At 41.1% G+C, this 8,897-nt stretch overlaps 1 pseudogene across 1 annotated transcript; it reads left to right on the plus strand.

The window, feature by feature from the left end:
• The first annotated feature begins 5,319 nt into the window (after positions 1-5,319).
• Positions 5,320-6,118, plus strand: LOC308589425 (histone H2A.J pseudogene; annotated as a pseudogene). Its single transcript has one exon. The product of its transcript is annotated as a histone H2A.J pseudogene (transcript).
• Positions 6,119-8,897: the final 2,779 nt, after the last annotated feature.

An 8,897-nucleotide genomic window follows, 5' to 3' on the forward strand; every position in this document is an offset into this window, starting at 1 on the left:
CATGCCTCCCTATTAGGAATATTATCATGTGGCTTGTTCTCAAGACATTAGAGACCCTAATGGCTCACCATACAATGAAAAGCTTCATCTACTGCAGGAATCCCCAACCTTCGGCCCTCCATATGTTTTGGACTACAATTCCCATCATCCCTGGCCACTGGTCTTGCTAGGGATCATGGGAGTTGTAAGCCATAACATCTGGAGGGCCGCAGGTTGGGGATGTCTGATCTACTGGATTTCTAAAACTCATACTACTGATTAATCTACTGTTGGCAGGCCAATATGAGCATTTTTGGCTTTATACATCACATTTTTCTAAAAGGCTTATGCAAGTCAAGGGAGGGATGGAATTCCAGTAGCCCTCAGCAGCATACATAGCTAGCTCTTTAAACCTAATATTTATTATTAACCTTACCTTATAATTAAACCACCAGCATGTTTTTAAAAATAAAACCACTCACCTCCTTCAGTGAAACACTTGAGTTATGACTCTTCTCCAGTTAACGAAAGAATTTTCTCCTTTTTGAACATGGCTCTCATTTTAAACTCCTCTGATGGTGCTAATGTGGGAGTTTGATCAGCTGTGTTTGAATGAAAGTTCCCTCAGCTGTATCCACTTTCCCAGTAATTCTGACTGAATTGGTTTCAACTGGGCTATTTTGGTGGCAGAACTCAATTCTCTTACTTTAGAGAAGTTCCCTTGTGATCAGTCGGTTGTTCAACAGAATGATGATCACACTTTCAGAAAGCTAATTTCAATTCTGAAGGAGGGTATAGCATGATTAACACTAAATATATTTTATAGGTACCAAGGAAACTTTGGTTTTTACTTAAAGATGGAAACAAACATGGCTAAGAGCCACCTTTTCATATCTTTAAATAAATGGAGGATAAACTATTCCTCCTGATTTACTTGTGTGTTTACATGTCTTGTTAATTACTCATTCCTCTCACATTTTTCAGTTCATTTCCTGTCACTTTCCAAAGTGCAAAAAGTCCATGAGGGGATATGTTGTGTTATGGCAGTGGAGTATTTTAATCCACTTAAATTGCACAAACCTAAATTTCTGTTATGCGCTTGAATGCCTCCTATAATTTGGAAGCACCTTGTGACTAAATGCAGACTCAGCCAGTTGGATGTGTGGTTTGTTTGTTTTTTACTTCCCCTTGCCTTATTTACTACCAAGCCCCATTGATTTAAATGAGGCTTACTCTCAGGATTTAGGCTTTTAACAAATGCTGTCAGGACCATTCCAAAATCCACCATTGGGCACTACCTTTACTGGCACCAACCAAAATGTCACAGAAGAGTGGCAACTATTTTTCTCCAGAACTCTTCATCTGGGAAGATGTTCCACAAAGCAAGTGGATAGAAGGAAGAAGGTAAAAACAAAACAAAACAAAAGTACAGTACAGTACAGTACAGTACAGTACATAAATTAGGCTGATGTCTATAAGCTGATCTCATAGCTCTTCATTTATTTCTTTGTTCCAAACTTTACTGTATGTTTCCAAGGAGAGTTACAATAATATAAAAATACAAGATTAATATCATTTAATTATTTGCATTTTTTCTTCATACACAATGTTGCACAAAGCAGGGGATGAGGTAAATGGGGATTAAAAAAATAATAGGCTGATGTCAACAAGCTCATCTCACGGTTACAACTTTTTTTTTGTACTCCCCCCCTGAATCTGAAGAGCTATAGAGAACTAAAATACCAGCTGCCACACTTCTACATCACTTTATTTGGTCCTGCTGTTTAGCATACTGAATACATTACCATTTGCTGCCATTTTATGACACCCCAAAAATGAACTGCCTGAGGCCATAGCCTCACTCTACCCAATGGGAGGGCTGGTTTTACTTAGGGAAAGCTTCTGGGAGTTTTGTGGCACTTTAAAGCCTTCACCATTGACATCGTCTTCTTCTTTGGTGATCACTCATAGCCGAGTAAGATTGTCTTCCATGAATATGGTCTTAACCGTGTGTGTGTGTGTGTGTGTGTGTGTGACTGTGGAGGCCAATCCTGGATCCACACGTCCTTCCACGGTAGGACATACCTCACCATTATGGCACAAGCTTACAAGTCAGCTGCTTCTGCTGCATTGTATCAGTTCGTGGCTAAACCAAACTTTGTGGCACTATTAAAAGACTAACAGATTTACTGAGGCCTTCCAAGTGCCACGAGATTCTTTGTCACTTTAGCTGTAATCTATTTTTAGAGAAGTTTTTAATGTTTGAAGTTTTATTCTGTTTTTAGTCCTCTGTTGGGAGCCGCCCAGAGTGGCTGGGGAAACCCAGCCAGATGGGCAGGGTATAAATAATGCAATTATTATTATTATTATTATTATTATTATTATTATTATTATTATTAATAATATTAGATACGCAAGCTTCCGCTCTGCGCTTTGTTGCTACCTACTGATGCATCATTTCAAAGCAAGCACCAGATAACAATCCTGTTATAAGAAAAAACTGCCCCCTTTCCCTTATGGGGTATCAAAGAGCCCATATAGAGTCCTTATGTAGGTTTTCTGTTGGTAGGAGAAAATAACAGAGGCCAGCCAGAGAATATTGAGAAGCAAAGCAGCTAGTAAGCATGATCTTTATTAAACTGTTGCAACAGGGTCCCCCGCTCCCCCCACGCAGGGAGGGAGGAGAGGAACCCTGAACAATGGTGTGCAAGCTCTTATATAGACTTTTGGAATTGCCTCCCCTGTAGCTCAAGACCATCTACTAAAACATCATACATACATCACAGGGGGGCAGTCTACAGCGGAAAACCTGTCTGTCAGGATACCCAATAATGTTCAATCATTGCTCAACCTGGGCCATTCTTTTGTGATGGTAAATACTTTAGTTCCTGAATCTCTTACACATATTGATAGTTTGTGCAGCTTAACAGATACTTGCCAGACAAATTTTGCAAGGGGAGCCCCTACAGTCCAAGACAACTGGAAAGCTTTTCCCATTTCCTTCCTCCATGCAGAGAAATAAAGGTAAAGGTAAAGGGACCTCTGACCATTAGGTCAAGTCATGACCGACTCTGAGGTTGCGGCACTCATCTCGCTTTATTGGCCGAGGGAGCTGGCATACACCTTCCGGGTCACGTGGCCAGCATGACTAAGCCGCTTCTGGCAAACCAGAGATAAATAGGTACCGCTCCGATGGGAAGGTAAACAGCGTTTCCGTGTGCTGCTCTGGTTTGCCAGAAGCGGCTTAGTCATGCTGGCCACATGACCCGGAAGCTGTACGCTGGCTCCCCTGGCCAATAAAGCGAGATGAGCGCCGCAACCCCAGAGTCGGTCATGACTGGACCTAATGGTCAGGGGTCCCTTTACCTTTTAGGGAGGGAGATTGGCTCAAGTTACTGAGGTAACTTGAGCTGAAATGAAATTGCTAATCAGCTTGCTACAGTTGAGGAGAGACAAAGAGAGACCCCAAAAAGTCTGGGTGGGGGATACTTGAAAGAGAGAAAGTGTGTAGTGCTCTTAAGATAACTTCTAAAACCAAGGTCCATTTCTGTTTGCTCTGCTTTGATATGATATGGCTGTCATAACATTAAAACCAATCATAATAAATGCTCAATATAAGTATGGAGGAGCCCATAATCTTAAAACGGGCCATGAGAGGAGATAGCAGATGTTCAAATTAGGCTCCACCAGGTTCTGTGCAGGTTTCAGGTTGTCATTGGGACTGTAGGGGGTAAAATAAACATACCATAGTTTATCCTCCATATCTCTATTTCCATCTGCAGAGCCAGTGTGGTGTAGTGGTTAAGAGCGGTAGTCTCGTAATCTGGGGAACTGGGTTCGCGTCTCCGCTCCTCCACATGCAGCTGCTGGGTGACCTTGGGCCAGTCACACTTCTGTGAAGTCTCTCAGCCCCACTCACCTCACAGAGTGTTTGTTGTGGGGGAGGAAGGGAAAGGAGAATGTTAGCCGCTTTGAGACTCCTGAAGGGGAGTGAAAGGCGGGATATCAAATCCAAACTCTTCTTCTTCTTCTTCTTCATCTCTCAGTGGAGTTTCCTTGGTAGGTGGAAAACATATTGAATGTGGTCTAACCAAGGCAGAATAGAACGGTTCTATTACTTCCCTTGAGAATTAAAATTAGCTTTCTGAAAGTGTCATAATTGTGGTAAAATACCTTCTCAAACCCTATTGATCGGAATGGGACTTCTTTAAATTAAAAGGATTGGTATCTATTAAAATCAGAAATACTGACAAATTGGATGCAGCTGTTCTGAACAAATTGGTTTAAAAAGAGGGTTATGTCAAAGGAGGAGAAAACTCTTGTCTTTATAGTTGTCTGCAGTAATAAGAAGGTGAGTGGCTTTTTTGAAATGAAAAAAAATATGCAAGTGGTTTAATTAGTTTATGATATAAGAGTAATACATATAAGTATTACCTATGTTATGCTTAAAGATAATATGTTATGAATAATAAATACATTATGCTTAACAATAATATACCATATATTGGCACACGTATATTATGTGTACTACTGATTGCTGTTAGATTTTCCTTTCCTTTTTAATTTTTAAAAGCTTTTTAGGGGGGTGGGAAACCCTGCTTGGCCTTTAATGTTTTTTAAGAAATATAGCAGATGAAATTTTTATTTGTATGGTGAGACATAAGGCCTTCTAAGGTCTGAGGAGCAAGCCACCATTGGACGTGTACAATAGCATTCCTAGTAAAGAGGCATAGCTCCTGCATTGACTTAACACCATGTAGCTGTATTTTAGAGAATAAAAATTATATAATTTTTAAAAGAATTACTAAGTGGGTATATGACACTGACATCTTTTTTTGATGAAGCAGAATTCTCCAGCAGCTTTTTGTCCTAGCACTTTTTGCTACTGACTGAACAAACTTTGTGCTATCAGTGGCAAAAATTCCATCTTCCTAGCTTTCCTTACCTTACTATGGGGTGGTAGCATTGTTTTAAACAGGGATAGCAAACATGGTGCCCTTTTGGATGCAGGCCTTCTATTTCTATTGTGTTTCTATTGTGTTCCAGGGACGTTCCCAATTTAGAAAAGCATCCCAGTTTCTTACTTAATCCTGGAATGTCCCATTTTTCCTTAGAATGTCCCTATTTTAATTGGAGAAATGTTGGAAGGTACTGAGCTATCCAACCCCCAAGCCATCTGAAGTTAATCCTGTATAGGGAACGTTAAGGGTTTATTATATTTTTTATATCTATTAGAAGCATGGAGTATAAATAGTAAAATCATCATTATGGAATGAGACGTCCTTATGTTCATCGGAGAAATGTTGGATGGTATGCAGATGATGTTGGCCTACAATCCTTCAGCCTGGATTGTAGCTGCTGTGGCTGATGGGAACTGGAGTCCAGCAACTGGTGTAGAGCTCCTCTTTGGCTGACCTGGTCCTAAAATGACTGAACTTGATTTGGCAGAAAACCAGTCTGCTTGGAAGAATGTAAATCTTAACGCCACATCCTAGGTCATTATTACAGAAAATTCTTAGGCGTTCGGTTCTCCAAATACTCTTCCTTCCAGATTGCAGGAAGGTCAACTAGGCTTTGGACACCTCACAAAGCCATTTGCATTGTGTAATGGAGGTGGGCTCTCCTCTCTTGTTTGTAGGATCCAAGATGTCTGGGCGCGGCAAGAAGCCGGCAAAGCCTGCAATCAAGGTAAAAAAAAGCAAAAGTGCAAGAGCAGGCTTGCAGTTCCCAGTGGGCCGCATTGGACGTCTTTTGAGACGGGGTCGGTATGCAGAAAGAGTGGGTGTTGGTGCCTCGGTGTACATGGCTGCCGTGTTGGAATATCTGACTGCAGAGCTACTGGAGCTGGCGGGAAATGCTGCTCATGAAAACAAGAAGCAACGAATTGGGCCACGCCACATCCAGTTGGCGATCAGAAGCGATGATGAGCTGAACAAGCTGTTTGCACATGTGACCATTGCGGAAGGTGGAGTTCTCCCCAACATCCATACCCAGCTTATTCCCAAGAAGACTCTGCAGCGTAAGGAAGCCACAGGACACCCCGAATCCCAGGAATTATAAAACTTTCAGCACTTCAGTATCTTGCAAGAACAGACTCTGCCAGAAAGGTTGTATTGCCAGAAGCTTAGCTTTTGTTCTTTGGGGCATTCATCATTAGTATGGTCTGTTGTAAAAAACAAAACAAAAACAAAAAAAAACTTTAAATGTTTATTAAATGTTAAAATAAAGGCAAATTCTATAATGTACAGAGAAATGTTGTATGCTTTTAATTAGCCTTACCGGTTGTGTCTAATGACCTGTGAACTAGCTACAATATCTTTCCTACTTGTATGACTTTCCATTACAGACCCACACAAGTTGTTGTGTGAAGCAATTAAGCTGCTATTTTTAAGACCTATGGGTTCCCAGCCACTGACCTATGAACTTGGCCAGCTTGATTGCTTGCTTCACCACCTTCTTGACCCTGCAGTAGCGCAATTCTTGTAATGACCTTGGGCGGTGACTGATCTCATCCAGCAGGTATTGTGTGCTCTGTTATCTAATAAGCCCCAGATATGCTTGATAATGGTGGAGTAGCTAGAGGTGGTGGCCCCTAGCATCAGACAAAGACAGCCACCTTGGGGTACAGAGCTGTTTGTGTTTTCCATGCAGCCTGCTCTGTGCCCCCTAAGCTAGCTGGCTGCCCTCAGGCAAGGTGGAGAGTACTATCTCATCAGTACTGAGGTAAGATTAAAATGCCACCCTGCTAGATTTTGGTATGTAGAATGGAGCAGGCCGGGCAGCGTCTTGTCTTTCACTTCAGGTTTCAAAATTTGTTTTAGTTGACCAAAATTATCTGCTGCTTGATTGTAACAAGCTTTCCAATCATTTTACCAGAAATGTCTTGAGCTAGCTTTGGAAGCATCCAAGTAATATCACAGTTAGGAGTGTGCGCCAATGTGAATCAGTTCTTGCAGAATGCAATCCTAGCCAGATTTGCTTGCAAGTCGTTCTTGCTGACAGCAGTTGATTTGCTTTCAAATAAGCACACTTAGGACCACAACCTTAATGTGTACAATTCGCACGGTAATGGCTGAGGCAGATGGAGGTGATATGTTTCGGTTTGCAGCTTCACCACCCATACCTTCAACCCTCTAATTTGATGTGAAATGCTTTCATTAGAAGAAAGATATGTTGAAATTAACATACCGAAGTGTTTACGTCTCAAGTTTTCTGCATGTGAGTTTGAAATGTACAACTTCAAATACCTTTTAGATCCCTATGAGATAAAACCAAGATGGTGTTTGGGAACCTCCTGCAAGGTTTTAATATACATTACTAGTTCAGTTTCATGTGGCCCCGTGATGGAGATGAAATTGTGTTTTGCTCGCCAAGTTAACTGAAAAACCATAGGATGGCTTCCACCAGTCTTTGACAATTAAGGAACAGGGCTTGACCATTAGAGAGCTTTGTTTCTCCTTTTTTTAAAAAAGTGTTGTCATCCTTTGTTCTGTTCCCTTTAGCGACTGGGCTGTGATTCACTTCCCCAGGAATGAACAGGAGGATTTGCCCATAGTTGAAGTTGAATTGAAAGCTGTCGTTTTAATTAATACGTACCTCGTGTGTGCAAGAGGCTTCTGCCACTAAAGTCTACTGTGTGTTGAAAATACTGTTGTGAGTTTGGGTGGGCATAGGCTATATGCCAGAACCCTGTTCTAATTCTTGGATCCAGTCAAACTCGAAATGAGATTCATATACATGTATGTGTATAAATAAACCATATATCAGCTTCCTCTCTCCCTCATTCTGAGGAAACTCAACCCTGGAAGCAACTGGAATCCCTGGAATCTTGCACTGCTTGGAGATTGTGGTGAGGTGCAACAACATATTTATTATGTTCCTTCTGGAACCAAGGGTCTGACACTTTCCAATCTCTAGAATTGTATAGTCACTTCTACCATTTCCTGTGGTGCAGGAAGTGCTTCCATGTTCTACAATGTGGGTAATTCTGAAACAATTATGTAGGAATAATGTGCCACACCTGTTTACTTTTAGGTGTCCAGATAGATTGATATCTTTCAAAGTTTGAATTTTCTTACATTTTTAAAGACTTTTTGACCTATATCAAAATAGTTCACCCTACTCTACTCTTGGATTATTGTGTAATGGTGGGCCAAATACAGAACTGGCCCACTCTCTCTCTGGGTCATTTCTGACAGGTTTGTGGGGCCATTAATCTGTCAATCACTTGATGGACAGAATCTATCCCAGAGGCAGACAGAATCCATATTAGTTCTTCTTGTTCTGATTTCGTTCACGTACATCTTAAATCATGTCCCAGGGAGATTTTTAGGATGATTCCAGGAAAATCTTAAAAAATCTGGAGATAAAAACAGTAATTAAAAAAATAAGTGAGGAGTCCATATGAGTTGTACCAAGGGCAATTCTGTATCTCCACTTCTGCTGCTTTAAGCAGTTTAAAGCTGAGGCCTGGAGCAGCTTGAAAGCACAGCACTTCTGCCATGCCTGATAAAGTGCTTTTTAAAATGGTGCAGGAACCATGCTACTTCATGTGTACTTCTATGTGCTGAGGGCCATTGCATGTACAACAAAATGGCTGCCTCTATGTTGTACTGATGGGGACAGCTTCCCTTTTAAGCTGCTGAACTCACAAACGTAAGGAAGGAAGGATAATATCTAATAAATATATCCTCCCCGAGCAGCTATTCACATCCCAACAACTTGTCCCTTTATCATGACTTATGCCACAAATAAAGCAGACACATCTGAGTAACTATTCACTGAATCGTAATTATTTCTTTTTAACAAAGAACACATTTGGGTTTCTGCTAAATGAGGACATGGCAAACCTAAATGAATATTCAGCTGGGTACATATGGGGATTGGGGGTATAAAGGGAGGGCATGAACACACAGAGA

Source organism: Podarcis bocagei, assembly GCF_964188305.1.
Source record: "Podarcis bocagei genome assembly, chromosome: 6".
NCBI classification, from domain to species: domain Eukaryota; kingdom Metazoa; phylum Chordata; class Lepidosauria; order Squamata; family Lacertidae; genus Podarcis; species Podarcis bocagei.